Below are 20,671 nucleotides of genomic sequence, written 5' to 3'. Positions count from 1 at the left end.
TTCTCGCATTTGCTGTCAAGTGTCACTTGAAATGTACTGGAACATCTACAGACTAATTCGGCATCGAGGAATACTTTCGAAATGGTATTGAGACTGTTCAGGTGGGAAGCGCATGCTTCTATAATCTCACATAGCATAAAGGTCGGTTGGGTAGCCTAGTGGTTAAAGCGTTCGCTCCGGGTCCGATTCCCCACATGGGTACAACATGTGAATTCCATTTTTTGTTAAAGGTATGTTTTGGAAGCTTAAACAGTGTTGGTGAATACCTTTTTCACTAACTTTATTGCTGATACAAATGCCTCTGTAGTTTATAAAGTCATTGTAATTTCATTGGCAATGACGTTGCACTGCCTCTTTAATTACTGAGTGTGCAATCATTTTACTGATTAGAGAACCTAGCCAGACTTATAAAACAAATTTTCGTTTCATAGCTTATTTGTTGTTGGTTGGTTGTGGCTATGAAATCCGAAACCAAATAAAACAAAAGACAAAAGAAGCCGAGAAACAGAAACAAGAATATGAAGCTGAAAACGAGAAATTCGGAATAAGCCATTTGAAATCTGAGTTGGTCAATAAAAAAAAATAAGCTGAAACTTATCATTTTATTACTGTCGCTGATGATAATTCGCTGATTCGTATGTTTAGATTTAGTTTACAGGCAGAAATCTGCAGGATTATGAATACAGGAAAGGATACCTTATCCCTTCCGAGTTCTCATGCTAATATTTTGAAGCTTTGATGTTGTTCTCGTATTTGAAATGCACCCAGTTATAAATTTGTGTATGTAGGGTCAGATCCTCTTTGTGTTTGGACAATGAGTAAAATGCTGTATACCAATGACCCAAGGAGTGCTTACCTTTGGTCAGTTTTTTAGGGGGCATCTAATGGTGACAGTTCATATGTTATGTCCAGGTGTTTTTCACAATATTTTGTGCTTTTGGTTGGAATTTTGCCTCTTTCCGGAGGGCATTAGCTCATTTTCAAAGCTTTGGTACAACATAAATGTGATGTTGCTATTTTGTGAATCTGAAGACAGGTTTAGTGCTTGAGTTGGTTAAAATTTAATTTAGCTGTAAATGTAACAGAGAAAGGTGTAGATTTGCTTATAGGGAATGATTTGTCAGGGGAACTTGTTGGAAAGTACGGAACATCATGGAAAGGCCATTCTGACACTTGGCTGCTGAGGAACCAGTTCTTGGCAGGAACTAGTAATTGCTTAAGTTACATGGAGAGGACCCAGAACCCAAAGTTCTTGCCAATAAGGCTCTCTCTTGAGAAGAGGGTATCAGTCTAATATTTCAAGGATAATGATGAGGGAATGAAGGTCAGATGTTCCTGCTGAAGAATGAAAGGTTTGTGATAAAACTGTTCTATCATATAGAAACAGTTGCGTTTTGCACATGAATCCCCTTTGGCGGGTACTTTGGATGTGAACTAAACTTGTGATGACATTTTGTCTCATTTCATGTTTTTTGCGGAATATGTCATGTATATCAAATGATTAGCGAACATTGTCATAAAATCCTATTAGCGTCTACGACACCCATTACAGCTTTTAAAGAACCTTTCAGCAGGGTCATCATTGATTGCGTTGGTCCTTTGCCTAAAAATATTCCAGGCATCCATAGTATGCTCACTGTCATGTTCACGAATTCAACTGGCATCTCCTATATGGAAAATTATCATGTCCCTCCATTACAATCGGTTTGCTAAGGCGTAGTTCGTCAAATAAGGCTGTAATTGGACATCCGATGCTTTCCAATAGGTTTTGTGTGAATGACATGGTTCAGGCTAAGTCTGGAGCTTATGATGTTGAATCACATGGGACCCGGGACGATGCGGGTCAGAATTGATCTTCAGTAACCCATGCCTGTCGTACAAGGCGATAACGGGATCGGGTGGTCAGGCTCGCTGACTTGGTTGACACGTGTCATAGTATCCCAACTGCATAGTACGATGCTCATTACGTTGATCACTGGATTGTCTGGCCCAGACTGGATTATTTACAGACCGCTGCCATATAGCTGGAATATTGCGACGATAAATAACAACGAATGAATCAATCAATCACATTGAACTTTAGAGATGTTCCATGAGAATCTTTGGAATATGATAAGAACTTTACGACTGCGAAATATTTATTGAGGCATTCACTTGTTATTGCTTACAGTGAGGATCTTGTTAGTTTGATTTCTTTTGACATACCATGCTCTTGCACTTGAAGGAGCATTGGCTTAATGACAGGTCAGAAATACGTTCGTTAGACTATATTTCATCATTTCAGGCAGAGCTTTCTAAGGCCTGTGAAGTTGCTAGGGCTGATGAAAGTACGCTTAAACTAGAGGGGGTTTCTAACACAGGCTATAAACAGAGGCCCAGATAAGCTGCGTACCCGGGTAAAATACGCATATAAAATTTCCAATTACGCATTGAAAAATAATTGTTGCGTACCAATTACGCATTTAAAATGTTAGATTCGCAAAAAGTTAAAACAAATGCGTACGGAATATATTTATAAAAATCGCTTGCGTAATGAAAAAGACATCAATTGCTATCAAGTTGTACTGTTAGTTTAGGACAAGAGTTGTACTGTCAGGTATAGGATGAGTGATATTTTATGAAATCATTTCCATTATATTTAAGTTGGTTTTGCTTCGGTATGACATAAGGCAGAACATACCTGCTTAGTAAACTTACTCAATGGCATATACTTAGGTGAGTAAACTCACTGAAATACGCACATATTTGAAAGCAGTGGGTAACGGAAAATGAAATACCCACTCAACATTCATAATACCCACTCCAAAAAAATACAGTGGGTACAGTACCCAGTATACAGTACATGAGCTAAATCGTATCTGGAGCCCTGTATAAGGTATGTTCTTGTAGGATGTTCGCCATTCCCTGGTCAACCATACCTTACTAGGCCATATTATTGGCCCAAATGCAAGCAAATCGGACGAACTCAAAGTTCGACATACAAGCCAAAATTGTACAAACATTCACGCTGTGGTTTACTTCGAGACAACCAGTTTTGACAACAAACATTGTTTTAGTTCACAGTCAATACCATAAAACATATAGCCAATGCAACCACACGTCCCTACATACACGTTATATTTTATATATACCCGCATTGTGGCTGTTTCCAAGCAACAGGTTTTGACAAACAATGCCAGAAATTTAGAGCTCCAATGTTCAACAAAATCATCAAAGAATAAACGCATATTTTACACATTTTATATACATCAACATTGCGAGAAGTCAAAACTTCGAGACAAACGAAGTTTTGAACTCATAGCCAATATTGAAAAAGATTGTTTAACACACATGCAACATCCACAGTGTCAACTCTCGAAGTGCTATGTCGAGACAATCAGTTGTGACATAGTGAAACATGGAACATCTACATAGTCAAAACTCGAAGTTCTATGTCGAGACAATCAATTTTGACATAGTGAAACATGGAACATCCACACAGTGAAAACTCGAAGTTCTTTGTCGAGACAATCAGTTTTGACATAGTGAAACATGGAACATCTACATAGTCAAAACTCGATATGCTATGTCGAGACAATCAGTTGTGACATAGTGAAACATGGAACATCTACATAGTCAAAACGCGAAGTGCTATGTCGAGACAATCAGTTTTGACAGAATGAAACATGGAACATCTACATAGTCAAAACTCGAAGTGCTATGTCGAGACAATCAGTTGTGACATAGTGAAACATGGAACATCTACATAGTCAAAACTCGAAGTGCTATGTCGAGACAATCAATTTTGACAAAGTGAATCATGGACAATCCACATAGGCAAAACTCGAAGTGCTATGTCGAGACAATCAATTTTGACATAGTGAAACATGGAACATCCACACAGTGAAAACTCGAAGTTCTATGTCGAGACAATCAGTTTTGACATAGTGAAACATGGAACATCGAGATAGTCAAAACTCGAAGTGCTATGTCGAGGCAATCAGTTTTGACAGAATGAAACATGGAACATCTACATAGTCAAAACGCGAAGTGCTATGTCGAGCCAATCAGTTTTTACATAGTGAAACGATGTATTTAATTCATAACCAGAGTGGAAGGAACCTGCCATACCATCAAACACAACATATCTCTAACACAATTCGCCTCTACATACACTAACCCGCGCTGTTGGCTTTGGAAAAACGATTGCATGACAGCTATCGCCTATCCGAGCGTAGCAATGGTATGAGTGTCTCCAGAAGAGCGTTGCCAGTCGTGTAGTCTGTCTCGCAGTCCCTGGACCAGATTTTCCCCTTTGGCCCAGAGCAGCCTGCAATGCAAACGCCCAAAATGAATCAAGTTTTCATTTCCCTCATGGCTGAATCTCTCATCTCAGTGGGGCTCCTTTTCAATTTGAATGGAGTTACCTGTTTATTTCATAGTTACATATTTACACTTAATAGTCGTGTGGTGAAGCCGTTGCATCATCGTGAAGTGACAATGAGCCAACTCGGAAGCGGGGGTAAAATATCCCCCCATTCTTCATTGATTTACCAATCGATAACAAAAACCAATACAATTGCTCAAGCTCTCTTTGCGTGTTGTGGCAGGGGGTTTCTATACCGTGAAGTGAAATATATATGGAGGTTGAATTCAGGTTCTGCGTCCATAAAATAAACTTTCAGTTTCATTTCGATTTCATTTGCCCTTTGAAAAGTGACGAAGATTTTGTCGTTGTGTACACCCGTTTTGAACAAGAATGAAACATTGTCACATGTATAAACGTCTCTGAGTGTCCTCATCCTTTTCCGATGAACTGTTGACTTGCCTTTGCATGTGTTTATGACGGGTGGTCCGGTGAGGCAGGATACGCTCAGTGAATCATGAACGTGAGTCTGACAGTGAATCATGAACGCACGCTCACGATACAACGCTGCTTTTAACAGGAATGTCATATGGTTATGTATTCGCAGCTGTAATTGCTACTGAAAATCTGGTTTTACTGACAACAGAAAATACTGTACACCTGATGTTAGAAAGGAAATGATGTACATACATGTTCATGATGTCATATTGCCAGAAGAGGATATCAAGTCAGCAAAAATCAATATCATACAAACATGAAAGCTTGTTATCTAGAACCCAGAAGAACGTACAGGGGAACCTGACATGAATGGCATAGCAGTGCCGCCAGACAAAAGGTGTAACCTTTGAAGATGGCACTGGAGCAGATCCCCCCCAAAGTGACAATATCTAGTGCTCAGCTTGCATTACCAAAAATGGTGCAGGGTAGATATTGAACGCTTTACCTTTACCGAAGCTTGCAATGACCCAAGGCGGTGCACAATATACCTAAACAGATTTTTCTTTACCTTAGTTTAAAATGATCCAAGATGATGCAGAACAGACCTTAAAAACTTTACCTTTACCGAGGATTGAAATGACCCAAGTCGGTGCCGAATAGACCATAAAAGCTTCCATTTTACCGAGGTTTGAAATGACCCAAGACTCGGCAGAACAAACCTTAGAAACTTTACCTTTACCGAGGTTTGAAATGACCCAAGACGGTGCAGAATGGACCTTGAAAGCCTTACCTTCGCCGAGGTACGATACATCGTTACATGATCAGATAGCTTGAACGTAGTACCAGATACATACTACACAAAGAAAATTTAAAAACACCTGAACAGTTGTTCTGTTAATCTGTTCGTTTACTGAGGGATCCACATTATATCCTATCATAGATCGACTTACGACTCGTTTGAAATATTTGGATACATCTACTTATTTTCACATCTACCATTGTCTCAAAAAATGAATCAATACTATCTTCAATAACCTGTTCTGTTGATGGACAACAACGCGTCTCTCTGGACAATATACGCTGTGGAGCAGCTTGAAATGAACAATATCTTTCTTTGTAGCTCACTGTCACTCCAAATTCATTTATCTCAACGCATGTGTGGCACCTGACTCGAAATATATCGATTATGCTTAAGTAATAGCTTGCATAGCACAAAGTATTGTCAAGTGATATCGCAACACAACAACGCTAGTCAGTATTCAGCCGAAGCTTTAATGATCATCCAAAACCATGTGAGTTCGAAGTTGTTTGAATGTCCTTCACACTGTCACTGTTAAGATGAAACCAGACAATCGTCCTGAGTTTGCTGTTCATTGAATAACGGAGTACTGTTCTGAGAGAGAGAGAGAGAGAGAGCGAGAGAGAGAGAGAGAGAGAGAGAGCAACGGAGCCACACAGAGAAGCAGGAATAAACATTTGTAAATTATTACAAACATACATATCATATTCTGCAATCTTTATCAGATGGGGTATCTCTTAATGTAGTACAGAAACCATTAGAGGTATTTTCAGAAATCCATTTGAGACCAGTGCGGCGATACCGTTGAGTGGGTTATTGATGGTAGTGCTTAGCAAAACGTGAACCAAAACGATATGAAAAACATTATAAAGAAACGAGATCAACCGTTGTATATATTCCCGTAGAGTCATATGTCAGCACATAACCAAACCAGTTATACAAATGGTACAAACTTTGAAAAGTTGCATAAGTAACATTTAGAAAAAATATTTCCTAACGAACTCAAGACATTGTCAACAGCTGGATGTATTTCACTGTAAAAATCTTAACGACCAACTCTTTTTATGATGCATGCATAATGTATTTTGATTCTTGGCCATTATGTACACATTAACCATACCTGAATGTTGTGACCAACTGTACATTGTGGTATGGTCACATCGGTGTAAATTTGTCCAATTAATAATCAATATAATATCTTGAAACCAACTGAATGAATTCATCTGGGATAAGGTGGTAACCACAGTTATATGTGTTTCCGAATTTGAAATTACGAATTTATTACAAGTTCCAGATTTAAATTTGAGAGATTTAAAATTGCTATGTTGGAACCTAAAAATCACGTGTTGCCAAAATATGTCCTTAAAAAACTTCGGACGCAACAGCAGGAAGAATCATAAGGTTTTGGAAAAGAAAAGAGATACTTCTTACCATTCCATACCACACCAGACTTCCTTAACAACTATATCTAATGTCTGTTGAAATATCCAGTCAGTTCCTTTATTTGGGGAGATAACTGTAAATGAATTGATTTGGGCTAAGCTCGTCGTCGATATTTGTTGAATGCTGAAGATGTTTGTGAAAAGATAAATTGTTTGCAAAACGATTCAAAGCCATCCACTGTGGACGGTACTGTAAATGTCAATGTTTATATCATATTTTTCAAACGTTACTTGTTAAAATATAACAACAGGAGATATAATTAGGGTTTGACTAAGATGATATGTTTTGCTAAAGAAATGCGGACGGACTACAGAGGTCATACCACATTGAATCTCACGTGTTGATACGAAAGCCAGATATATATCTTCATTTTCAAACCGTACACGTTTTAAAGTAACATCAAGACTGAATACAGGGGTAAGGTGATGAATATAAATTTTTGAATGTTTTAATTATTTAGCTTTATTCGAAAATCTTATTTTGAAGATGAATGACTGTGATGATGACGACAGTTCAAACATTATGTGGTAAATGTTAAAAAGATCACCGTTTAGTTTCATTTAAGAACCAAACACCGAACATGGTCATGTCAACGGTCGAGATTTTCCGCGTGTAAGAAGGGCTGATTGTCAACAATTTAAAATTTCCAAACTCAAATTTGAAAAAGCTTTTAAACATGTGTATACCATGGGACATTAACATGTACATTTTCCAGTTAAGCATCGTCATTTCGGCTGTTGGTATAAGTATTGATGTACATGATACAAAACTCGACATCTCAATTTACAAGTTACTCTTTCTGATGTACCTACTGAATTTTTAACAGAAAACATGGAATACATTTAGAAGGGTATTTCTTGCTTATATGAATAAACTGTTGACATCGCAAACTTTGCATGTACATTACACTTGAACCGTTATGTTCATAGAGGGAGTGAGTTTAGTTTTACGCCGCACCTATATGGCGGAGGTCTGTAAATAATCGTGTCTAGACCAGACAATCCAGTGATCAACAGCATGAGCATCGATCTGCGCAATTGGGAACCGATGACATGTGTCAACCAAGTCAGCGAGCCTGACCACCCGATCCCGTTAGTCCCCTTTTCTGGCAAGCATGTGTTGCTGAAGACCTATTATACCCCGGATCTTCACGGGTCGTTACGCTCATAGGCATATCCTTTGTAAGTAATCTTGGGTTAACGATCAGTGAGTTGGGTTTGAGTGAGAGTGTTCCATATTTTTTCTTGGCAGAGAAACCTACAACTATGGAGAATCGAACCCTTCCATTATGCATGTCAAATGCTTAACCATGACCGCCGCCATATAGCTGGAATATTGTTGGATATGACATTAAACAACAAACAAACAAAATAAAACAAAATAAAACAAAACAAAACGTCACCATGAGATTGTGTCACCGTTCTCGTGGATAAAGCATGCATTGTCATTCACGATCATGTATGTTACGTCAATATGGATGGCAATTAAGTGTATTTCAATTATGTATATATAATGCATGTAAATGTGTGTTACGTACAAAAAACATATTGTATCTAGAATATTTGATCTTGATTATTGGATCATGTGTATGTTTGTTTGCAAGTTCATGTGTATATATGTGCATTATGTAGAAACAGCTGCTGTTTCCTGTTGCATCGTCTAATCTAATGTGTCTCTACACGTTATGAACGAATCTATACAGAACGATTTACTGGTTTGATTCGTCTTCCAACGGGTCTGAAGCAGAGTGAGTGTGGTTTTACGCCGCTTTTAGCAATATTCCAGCAATATCACAGGGGACACCAGAAAAGGACTTCAGACTTTGTACCCATGTGGGGAATCGAACCCGGGTCTTCGGCGTGACGAGCAAACGCTTTAACCACTGGGCTACCCTACCGCCCCGGTCTGAACCAGAGAAACCAGATATTGATATCATAAAGTAAAGTAGTTATGTAAATGGTAAATAATTTTTTTGAAAGGCATTTAGAAGTTGGACAAACATAAATGGTAAAAGTTACGTAATACAGAGAGTACCGCATATGTCGAACTCTAAAGACCCGAAACTGAATTCGTTACAACCGAAGTTAACAATTCCCACGAGCAATGCAAAAGTGTGATTGATACATCGAGTGTGACATAACTGACTTCGTTATAACCGATTATTCGTCAAAACAGTTTTCCTGTCATGTCACTGATCGTATCAGGAATAGTTCGAAAAGCCCCATTTTCTTTGCAACTTCGCGTGGTCTTACATATTCTCCCTCTTGCCCTTGACGTCAGGACACAGAAAACTGCACAACCCAAAGCAGGATTATCACCCAAATCAATTTATTTCCCATTTCGGCTCGCTGTTTCAACATGCATTTCCAACACAACAGCTACGGGGAAACGTAGGTCGTAGCTTAGCTGATGCGACTTTTTAATCCATCAACTTTTGTAGTGCTGTGCCTCAAGAGAAAAGGCATTGACAGTGATTAAAGTCAGTGAGTTGGCGGTGCGCGACCGTTCACCTGGAGGGATGGAGGCAGACCTTGGAAGCAGACACCCGACCCTACTGGGAAACCGCAAAGCACGACCCTCGGGACCAACTTCCGGTTTCAAAATTCCTACCTTGGAACAAAGAACGAAATTGGATTTATGTTTCGGATGTGATACTCAAACAGTGCCTTTGCTTTCTGTGTATGTTTATTTCATTTGCAGCTGATATATTCAGAACCGTTAGATTGGGTTCTTGCAAGTCTGTTAAGTACGTGTGTTGAAATGTCTTGAATTATACAAATCAAACGAAATTATTTGTGTTACCTTTTTAACAAACCCTATTTGTATTGAAATACTGCTGTTATAATGGTTGTATGTTGTATTTCGAGGTTTTACATCTTCCGACAGAGTATACCCATTGTCAACACAGTCTCGTCTATTTTAAACTTCGTCGAATACAGTGAAGAAGAAACTGAAGGCTCGTGTATTTTTTTAACATGATGTGCTCCGCACTAATACAAAACTGATATCCCCAAATATTCCTGATCTCTCTTTGTGGTCAATATATGTGGTAACAGAGCGTTGGAAAGGGCGAATTGTGTGTGGCAAAGTAGTCACAGATTGTACGAATTACCAATGGGACTAACCAATTATCAATATTATGAACAATGTTCCACACATGACCATCCGCCTCTAACGACTTGCACAGATTGTTCTGATCTATTCTCATCTGTAATCCTCACGAGAAAAATATAATTTGTTTAAAATAAAAATAAATCAAGAGTAGTGATAAGCCAAATCATTCAAAATCAATATCTTGGTTTAACATATGACGTTTATAACAATGGATAAACCTGGGCCCACCTGCACAAAGCTTTGTGCAGGTGGACCCTTGACCGAGTTTAAGAAACCCAGGTAACGTAGTCAAAAAGGTCATCATGGGTAACGTCAACGGTACGCTTCAAGACTGACGTTACGCCCAGTTTCTGGCGGTACTGCCGCTGTTATAGACAAGCGTCTCGAATAACGCTGGGGTTTTTTCGTGCAGCGTACAAAAACGGGTGCGGTGCGATGGAAGGGTTGTTTATAGGGTACTGGTTAACACTTGAAAGGAAGCTGAAGCTAATGACATCAGAACTGAGCTATGTTGACTTACATTTGCCAACTTTCCAGACTCTCCGTTCTGAGACGTTTTTGAAATAAAAATGCTTTATACCTTTTTCTGTGTAATCATCACCGTGATCACACATGAACGACAGAAACAAAAGCAGTAAGCAAAGGCAGTGTGTCTCATGACCAAGAAACGACAATGTTAAAAAAAAGCTCAAAGTCGTCCACATTCCCGATTTCAACGTGCGACGCCGCTATAACAGTTAAACGTAATTTGGTTTACACATCACGATTACGATGCAATAAAACGGTATATTTTTGTCTTTAAAAAGATGTTTATTTGAAGACGACCTTGGCTGTTTGATATTAAGGTTATTTATTGTACAGTATGTCAACAGTATGTCAGCATGCAAAGTTCTGGTTTTTACTTTTTGTCCAAACACAGATTCAATTAACCATTGACACACGTTGTGTTTTTGTTTTCTAGCAAAACGAGTAGTGTACCCGGATGACCAAACTGCGTCATGTTGCATAACAGAATAAAATAAAAGCGGCAATGTTTCATAACAACAGATCTCTGTCTCTGTCTTCATCACATGCACCTTCAAATACTGATTATGACGTTTGTGTGCAATAGAACAACCTTTTAAACGTCATTGTAGGTGTTCGTGTCATTTTCCCTGAATGTTGTTTGCCAATGCAATGAACGAGTGAGTGAGTGAGCTTAGTTTTACACCCCTTTTAACAATATTCCAGCAATATCACGGCGGGGACACCAGAAATTGGCTTCACACATTGGACCCATATGGGGAATCGAACTCAGGTCTTCGGCTTGACGAGCGAACGCTTTTACCATTAGGCTACCCCACCACCCCTTCAGCTGTACGACGTTGGCCTTAGATTAATCGAGTCTGGACCACTTCCAGTGACTGATATTATGAGCACCTATCAACAATCTCGGTTCGAAGACACACAATCAAAAGGGACAGAGATTCCTTTAATCGCTTTTTCGTGTCCATCACGGATTGCACCCGTGAAGATTCGGGTTAGAATTGGCCTTCAGTAACCCATGCTTGTTCTAAGAGGCGACTAACGGGATTGGGTGGTCAGGCTTGGTTGACACATGTCATCGGTTCCCAATTGCGCAGATCGATGCTCATGCTTTTGATCACTAGATTGTCTGGGCTAGAAACGATTATTTACAAACCGAGGCCATATAGCTGGAATATTGCTTAGTGCGGCGTAAAACTAAACTCATTCACTCACTCACAGGATGTTGGGGATCGTAAAACCGGGAATTACAACAGTGCCATGAATGGGATTGTAAATGATACAGACGTTATAGCTTTCTTATATAGAACTTGTTAATTCAAGAAAATAAGTGCTCGTTTCCAGTTAAAGTGTGGATCTATGTGCTGTTTATCAAGGGGGGATATAATGTTTTGATGTACTCTTGCATGGGTTACATTGGAGTTGATTGAAAAGTCAATGTAGAAAAGTATTCAGTGAGAATATATTCAAACAACCTTTAGAACGTAAACAAGTTGTTAGCATAAAATAAGGGGGCAGGGAGAGGCCGGTGTATTGGAGGGAGGGGGCGACTCGGGCCTGATCTTTGGTTAAAAGGGCGATGTAGTAGACCAGTGGTTTCCATTCCCCATTTCGTAGAAGTTGAAGTATTCCGGAACATTTGATATATATTATGAAATATATTTCACATTATTTCTAATATTTTAAAACCACGAACGTTAATGAACAGTGCTTTCACTTTTGTGTCATATTGTTTATCAAATGCCTGTTGTAACGTAAGGTTTGTCAAATGCTTGTTGCATCATATTTTTTCAAATACTTGTTGTATCATCATGTATATCAAATGTTTGTTGCAGCATAAGGTTTACCAAATATCTGTTGCATCATAATGTTTATCAAATGCTTGTCGCAAGAGACGACTAAAGTGATCGGGTGGTCACACCCGCGGACTGGTTTCTGAATATCACCGTGGCCCATTTGCGTAGATCGATGCCAATATTGCCAATCACTGGACTGCCTGGTCCAATATTGAGTAATTACAGAAAGTCATCATATTTTTGGAATATTGATGAAAGCTTCGTTAAAACACAACATTTCATATACAACGAAAAATGAAAACAAATGAACTGGGACTCCGTACACAGATCTAGCGTTTAGAGTTATCGGTTACTAGTATGTTGACACGAACTAATAAGATGTGTTCAAGGTTCCAGATAAGTAATAATATTGTTGAAATGATAATTTTGTTTTAGGCACGAGCACATTAGCGCTTTCATACTTGATATACTTAGTACATATATGTACCTACCCTCGTGGTTTTAGATCAACACACAAATTCTAAAAATGTATTGGTAATAATATAAAATTAATCTTGTGCCAGAAATGTGGAACTTGAATGATAAATTTCAATTAAAAATAGTTCTTGACATAATTTTGGTTTCCATGACTACAAAGAATAAACATCTCCATCAAATGTATCTTACCACAATTACCACAAAACATTACACTGCGATATATCAATAATCACACTGTAATAATCTCATAATTAAAATCCACATGAATAAATTCTTACTGACAAACACCATCATGTTTTTGAGAGCAAAAAAATCGGTCTTTTTTCGGTGATATAACGAGAAGGGAGAAGATAAATACATAAATCAGAATCAAATATACGAAACATATATCTCATGTCAATTACTGACAAAGTGATAATGCCAATCAAATTCGTACCTCTTTTGTCAATTTCACTCATCAGCTAATATGACATCCACGCGTGTGTTCATTAACTTTACATTGTTTAGTTTTCAATTAATAAGTACAAATCAACTCGGCCAGCCTACGGGTGTATGTATATCCGTACCCTTGTTATGCTAATCCGGAAGCGAACATGACATGTCGTTTTCTCGTTACCCACGCTTGCAATGTACAAGATATGTGTTAGTGTCTTCGTGTGTCACAGTACCTGCCTGAAATGAGAGATTGTTTATTTCACTTGTCGATGTCTTGTCGCGTGTTCGTTGTTTCCTTCATTTGTCGATAGCTTGTCGATGGCCTCAGGCATAAGATACGACCATATATCTGTCACTCAAGCCGGGGATGCTATGGCTTGGTGCATTACTGTTTCCTAAACTTTAAATCCGTTGACTTTAATACGATTAAGTCGTTCCAGGGATGACGTAACTCACAATGCGTGATGTGTTTCTTGAGAGAAACGTGACAAGTCTTCAAAGATTAATCAAAACATACGAAATAAACAACAATATCATATCATTGCTCACATCAGGCGTTGCAGATTAATGTCTCAATTACTTTTAACACTCAAAGCAAACTATAACCTAAAAATTTGACTTGAAATTAATGGAACACTTTCAGCAATACGTCATCATGCATTAACTTCACTGAGGTCACATGCAGGATAATTGTGACTTACTGGAGTGAGTATGGTTTTTACGCCGCTTTTAGCAATGTTCCAGCAATATCACGGCGAGGGACACCACAAATGGGCTTCACACATTGTACCCATGTGGTGATTCGAACCCGGGTCTTCGGCGTGACGAGCCAACGCTTTAACCATTAGGCTACCCCACCGCCCCACTGAAACATACACTGCTCCTTACATAAGCAGCCTGATAGTACACATATAACTAAATTACGAGTTTATAACTGTAAAGTTACTTAAAGAAAACATGGGTTTGGTGAGCGAATCCGACTATGGGGACACACTTGAGGTATATTATACTTAACTTATCCGATAAGTGTGAGCAGAGAGCTCGAGAAAAGCACACGTTCCAGAGAATGTTTAATTATGCAAATCCCATTATCAGTGATTCATCCGTGACAGCGGGTATGTCCTGTACAAATTCTGGATTTTCCTTGGGCCATATGTTTCCGTTTTAAATAAAGAATTAATTTGTCATTGCATATGTGCGTGACGTGTGCCACGGGTTGGGACAGAATGCGCTCACCTTTTCAGAAACACCTGGTATCGTCATTCTTTGATATTGATTCATAAAACAAAGCTTACATACCCAGAATCGTACGACAGATTCTGCTACATGAAGTCGACATGGGGATAGCAATGCCCGCATGTACATTTCCTCGCACTGATGTTGATTTCAATCAATATTCACTCTCAGTACGGTTCATTTCACATGTCGATTTCAAAATTTGCTTCTGTCCTCGACAAAACATATATTCGATACAGTACTCTATTTTGATTTGTTCAGTTTGTTAGTTCGAACACTTGACTTGACTTTGCGTGTGTCTGTGTCGGGTATCACCGGTGGGGATGGGAACGCTCTCCATTTTCGAGAACTTGATGATTTATGCATATCATATAATCAGAATCTCTCCACGGACACATCTGTCAGCAGTTGTATTAATTATATGTCGTGTTTGTTCATGTATTTTACATTGACACTGTTCGTATTTAAGGTAACTGCGTTTTGCACGTGTCAATGATGACCAGTGCTACGGGAATGTGGAAACTTCAAAACAGCTATTAACTTTGAAGAACGAGAGTACAAAGGACTTTGTTTAATACGGTATCAGGTATTTCGATTTGATTTTTTGTCAGGATATAAACCCGTTCAGTTTAACCGTTCTATCAACATACTCTTTCTCTGTGCAAACTTTGCAGGTTACATCTGCAACGTTGTCAACACATACGCTGTTTTGAACATCACCCGCATCCGATGTTACAACTGGCAAAATGTCAAATCTATATACATGCATGTGCATTTTTTGTCGAGGGTTTTCAAAGTCGTTAGAGATGAAACACTGACTTATTTGGAGAGCGTTTTTCTGATTAGCCGAGTTGGTTGGGGTAGTTAGTATAACTGTGCTGTATTGTGGTGGGCGATTTGATACATGAGCCTTTTTGTCCTATATGTCCTAAAAATAAGATCACAACATTCTACATACGGTAACGTGAGACAAAATCATCATTTACATCTTTCACGTGGATTTCGATGTCCTTAAGTCATTTTCTGCTGACGACAGCGTAATACAGTGTACATGCTAACAAATATCGGTTTATGTACATTTTATAGCTTGCATTCGCTGCACCTTCAGACCCTAAGACAAATGTCAGTTCGATTAGTAGATATTAATTATGCATAAAAATACAATAACAATCAAACAAAAATATGAAACAGATTCTTGAATTGAATTTTAAACCCCCTCATACTTAAAACTCACATCATTATCATTGATGGGATTTGTTCCATGTTAATTAACACAGGACTTCTTTAAAGAATCACCCCGGTTCACAGCAAATGATCTTTCAATTTTATTATGCCAAACAATATTTTCCTCGTAAGAGATAACAGAGATAGTTAAAGGAATATTTTAAGAAAAATCGTCCACTTTGCCTTAATTACACATCGCATGAATCATACAACGGGGAAATATACCAAGACAACCACATTAATCAATTCGTGTGCGTGTGTGAGCATAAGATATCTGATAAAGATATCATTTGACCAAGAAGAATAATGTCTATCTGAGATTCAGCGCGGAGTACCGATCTTGATATTATTTCAAAGTTGTATCAAACGCAACCTTACAAAACAGCTTCAGTACCCGGGCTTTCGCAACGGAGTCCGAGGTATGTTAGATGTGGGGCTGCCGCTCGGATTGGTCGACGAGCAAACATAACACTTTTGAAGCGCGAGTTATGCCGAGTCACTCGTAGGACCTCGGGCGCTACACGACTTCGGCTGGCGACTGTCGGCTCGCGATTGGGCGAGAGGCCTTTTAACCTTACGGCTGAAACAGAGGGTATAGCTCAGTGAGTTTTCATTCCGCTGAGAACAGTGATAGGCGAAGATTTACTACTGAACTGGTAAGTTAATGATCTTTTATGGTTTTGTGAACATCCGTTAGCGCTGCTACTGACCACTGACTGACCGGGAGGTGGAAGTGGACAGTGGTGTGAGATGGCCGTGGTATTTTCGATGCGAGTGGTCACAAGCCTTGGTTCTCATAAATATTGTAAATGTTCTTAACGAGAGGGAAGGATTTTATGGTGTGTTAATATCGGTGACAATTTTTTCATACGATCATCCTGCGTCGTTTTATTTCTCGTGTGCAATTTGCCAATTATTATTGCAATAATGTAACGTGTTTAAAGGAAGAACTAATTGACGCAGCTCTTGTTAAAGAAGCTAACGACACTGGGGCACGGGGAAGAAGAATCTCGGTTTGAAATGAAATTGTCGAGGGGAGATTAAGTTTATGACCATCCCGTCGCTTTGTTTAATTCGGGCCTATTAAAAACACATAAACCCTCAGGAGGGGAGTTTTTCATGAAAATAGAATTGGATTTAATCTGATAGCAGAAAGAATATGGATTGTTCGAGGAATTTTGTCTTGATATGAAAAATGTATTTCTTTAGATTTGCCCCATCTGTCGCAAGGTTTTCGGGAACGTGTTGGGGTTGGTACCGTCGTCTCCATCAATCTATTACTAACACTGACCCACAACATTGACATCTCATGAATTGATTTAACCGCTAGCATGAACGAAAATATTTCAAAAAGATTTAATACAGAACAACTGTCCATACCGATATGTTTCAGTCAATATCGATAATCAGCTGATCTCGCGAGGTTTATGATGTTTGTTTATGTCACTGAAATGGACGTACATTTGATAATTGGATGATTATTCATGTTACGTTTTATTCGATTTTTCGATATATGTGGATTTCCTCGTATTTAGTGATATTTGCCTCTTTTGTTGACAAGGAAATGTTACCTATATTCATTGTAATGTTCAATGCGGTTTTAGCCTGTAAACGTGGATTCTCACAAGACGGAAAATGGTTAAACCTGAACATTTAACTGTCAATATCCTGATGTTTATGTTGGAATCTTATTCTATAGTGAGTATTTACGCTAAAGTAAGTATTTGGTACATGGTTTTATGAGTCGGGAATAGTATATGTAAACTTTAACACGAGTGTAGTAAAATCGGCATATTGAGTCGGTGTTTACGAAATGAGAAAGTAACTGAAGTAGAATTCTACATCTACCCCTTGTGCATTCACCTATACCGTCCCGTGTACATTACACAGATTTTGGAAGGCCACTATGAAATCTATATGTCTCCACACCGACTCGAGGTGTTCATTTCAACGCACCTTGAAACACACATGAACAAGGAAATCGATGTAAACGACCATTGAGTCTACGTCATCCTTGTATGTACCGTTATGGTAAAGTAGTACGTCAGAGAATTACCAGGAACCCGTAAATTCTGTAATTCCGATGAAACAAGAGACCTATATTACACCAGGGATGATTGTCCGCGAGATACCATGGAATCGGAAAATGAATATTTCTTTCCGACAGAGCCGCAATTGGAGCCTTATTCATACCAGTCTCGTCAGCGTTAATGCGTCCACTTCAGAAATCACATGAAGTCTAGCATTATTCCGACATTTTCGAATTATCCTACAAATATGCAGTCTTTTCACCGACCTTGCCTTATTGCTTTTACTATTGTAATGCACTTGAATAGTTGAAAGTAATGAATGAACTAGCCGTCACTCAAACTTGAAATCGACACAGAGCTACACATGTATATTGCTTGTTCAAATATGGTAGGGTTTGAAAGCATCTATGAATTAATAATACGACCGTATCGGTAAACAATGTTGTATAGTCAATCCGATTCAATGACCTGTTTTTGATGGTAATTCTTGAACAAAGAGTTATAATAATTTATTGCGTTGGTTGTAACGATTCATGTGCATTGCTTAGACATGCGTTTAATACAACTTGTTTACGTCATTTTCACCATGCTCCAGTTATCAAACGATTTCTTGTACCGTTGTTAATTTCAGTGCAAGCATAATCAAACGTGACAATTCTGCCGTAACTTGTCTTGTAATCAAGATACCAATTAAATTTAACATCACTTAATCTCTGAGATATTTATGTCCAATTGTACTGGCATATTATGCCGGCAACATCGTTAAGAGGCCAGTCAATTTGACTCCGTAAAACACATGATTAAAAGCATTGTTTTAGAAGATTTTTATGTCGATTTCACTGACATCCCATCGATTTCAATATCCTCTTCAAATAATTCATCCAATATCACGAGAATGGATGCTCACTGGAAAAATATATCAAATTTCTTCCTCTCAGAGGCAATATCGATAACTTGGTGTCAAAACATAATAAAAAGAATATTCTCTCTTTTCCCGACTCCGAAATAGGAACAACTCACAATAGTTGCTCGTTCGCCAATGAAAGAACAGCTCTAATGTTTATTTTATAGAGACAATCATGTATCCGACCGTATTCCTTGACAGTTTTATGTCCCTAGCAGAATTTATGAACGTCAATTTTCCTTAAATCAACGAAAATCGGGGGAAGTCGTGTCTCTATCGTAAATATTCGGGGGGAGATTTCCTTCGTTAGTCCCTATCAGCGGGCAGCATGCGCGCCAGGCTATAAATTATTTTCTTTTTCGGGTTTTAATTCCGGCGTTTGCAATTGCTTAATCAGTTCCCGAATTAACTGCAGGGCATTTGGATCATTGGTAAAAGAAATATCTGCCGCCGCACTTTGACCGCCATGTCGGGAATGTTTTGCCATATGCAGAAGGAACCACGGACGTTTCAATCAAATATTCACACAGTCATCGAATGGTACTATGGATCAGACGGTCAAAGGCAGGATTTACATGTGAATATAGTTTATGATTGGATTATTAGATAGTAGCACTTCACCGCGTGGGATTGATCACTGAAATATAATTCTACATATGTTGGAAAATAGGAATGAGAAAATCGATTATTGAAAGGGAAACATGTCCAAATGCTGTTGTTTTTCAGCGGAGTTCAATCATCTACTTATCTAAAATTTCATGAACAAAACTACAAATGTTGAGATACAATTCACGTTATTGACCAAGACTTCAAAAAGTATGTTATGTCTGGAGGGATAGTGAGTATACTGTTATTCGCTGGTACGTTTGTAAAAATATACCAGACTGAACTTGTGCCGATGTATTGTACCATTTATTGATATATCGTTATAAGTAATATCTTCCGATACGGTGTCATATTACTTATCGTTCTTGATAACACTGAAAAGGATATTGATAGTATTGTTCCCTATACACGTATATACCTGTAAAATAAGTACAAACCTATACACGTATATACCTGTAAAACAAGTACACAGCAGGGGAGAGTGGTGAATGTTGAACGAAAAGGATACCTAATTCAGATTCTGTTTGTTTCGGCCTTTAATAAAGGCTATTCATTGTAAACATACATATGGATTTGGATACGGGTTGGAGTAAAAGTACTCGGGGCAAGTTGAAACACTACGATCACGAAATATGATAAATTTCATTTCGCTTTATTAAACATAAACACATTTCAAAATGTTTCCCGTGAAATCCAACATACCATAAAATACACAACAAAAACATGCTATATGTTTACTTTTGTGTACATCTTTTTGACAACCAGAACCACTCGTCTTCTTTTCATTCCCAATTCTCAACAATCTGTGATAAATCGTACAAAAAAACTGTCAAAATGGTCTTAAACACTGGAATTATGAGCCAGTAAATAAGATAATAAATTACGCTTTTCATGATTATTTACATACACCTTAAAGTGTGTTATTTCACCGGCAATGGGAAGCTATGGGAACTGAAATAAGCGCACGTGGAAAGCCTGCAAGAGTTGAAACTATAAGATAGACGATTCATCACAACAAAACAAATTACCCCCGAAAGAATATATCAGGCACCCGATATGGCAGAAAAAGAATAGTTGTTTGTTTTTCTTCTAAACCTTTATCTACTTTCTTCTATCGAAGCTATTTGTCTATTGGGTATTCTTGCATTACTCGAGTGTGAAATTATGACTGGATTTGATTGATTTGCCTTTGTAATGGAGGTTAATGCTTCTCTTAAGGAAGCGCATTTATCTTTGTACTTGGGTGACAGACAACTAGTAGCTCACCCCTCCGTATAAGCGGCGGGGGTGGGCACTATG

The 20,671-nt window shown here is 38.4% G+C and overlaps 1 protein-coding gene across 1 annotated transcript in view; it reads left to right on the top strand.

Moving 5' to 3' along the window:
• Positions 1-16,352: 16,352 nt before the first annotated feature.
• Positions 16,353-20,671, top strand: part of LOC124284997 (homeobox protein Hox-B4-like) — a 43,763-nt gene continuing 39,444 nt past the window's right edge. The window contains exon 1 of the mRNA XM_046721137.1: positions 16,353-16,488. The gene's annotated coding sequence lies outside the window, so the exon portion shown is untranslated. The remainder of the gene's footprint in view (positions 16,489-20,671) is intronic.

This window comes from Haliotis rubra, unplaced genomic scaffold, assembly GCF_003918875.1.
Source record: "Haliotis rubra isolate DU_JTF1 unplaced genomic scaffold, ASM391887v1 Scf35, whole genome shotgun sequence".
In the NCBI taxonomy this organism is placed as follows: domain Eukaryota; kingdom Metazoa; phylum Mollusca; class Gastropoda; order Lepetellida; family Haliotidae; genus Haliotis; species Haliotis rubra.
This window is presented reverse-complemented; position numbering and strand designations above follow the sequence as displayed.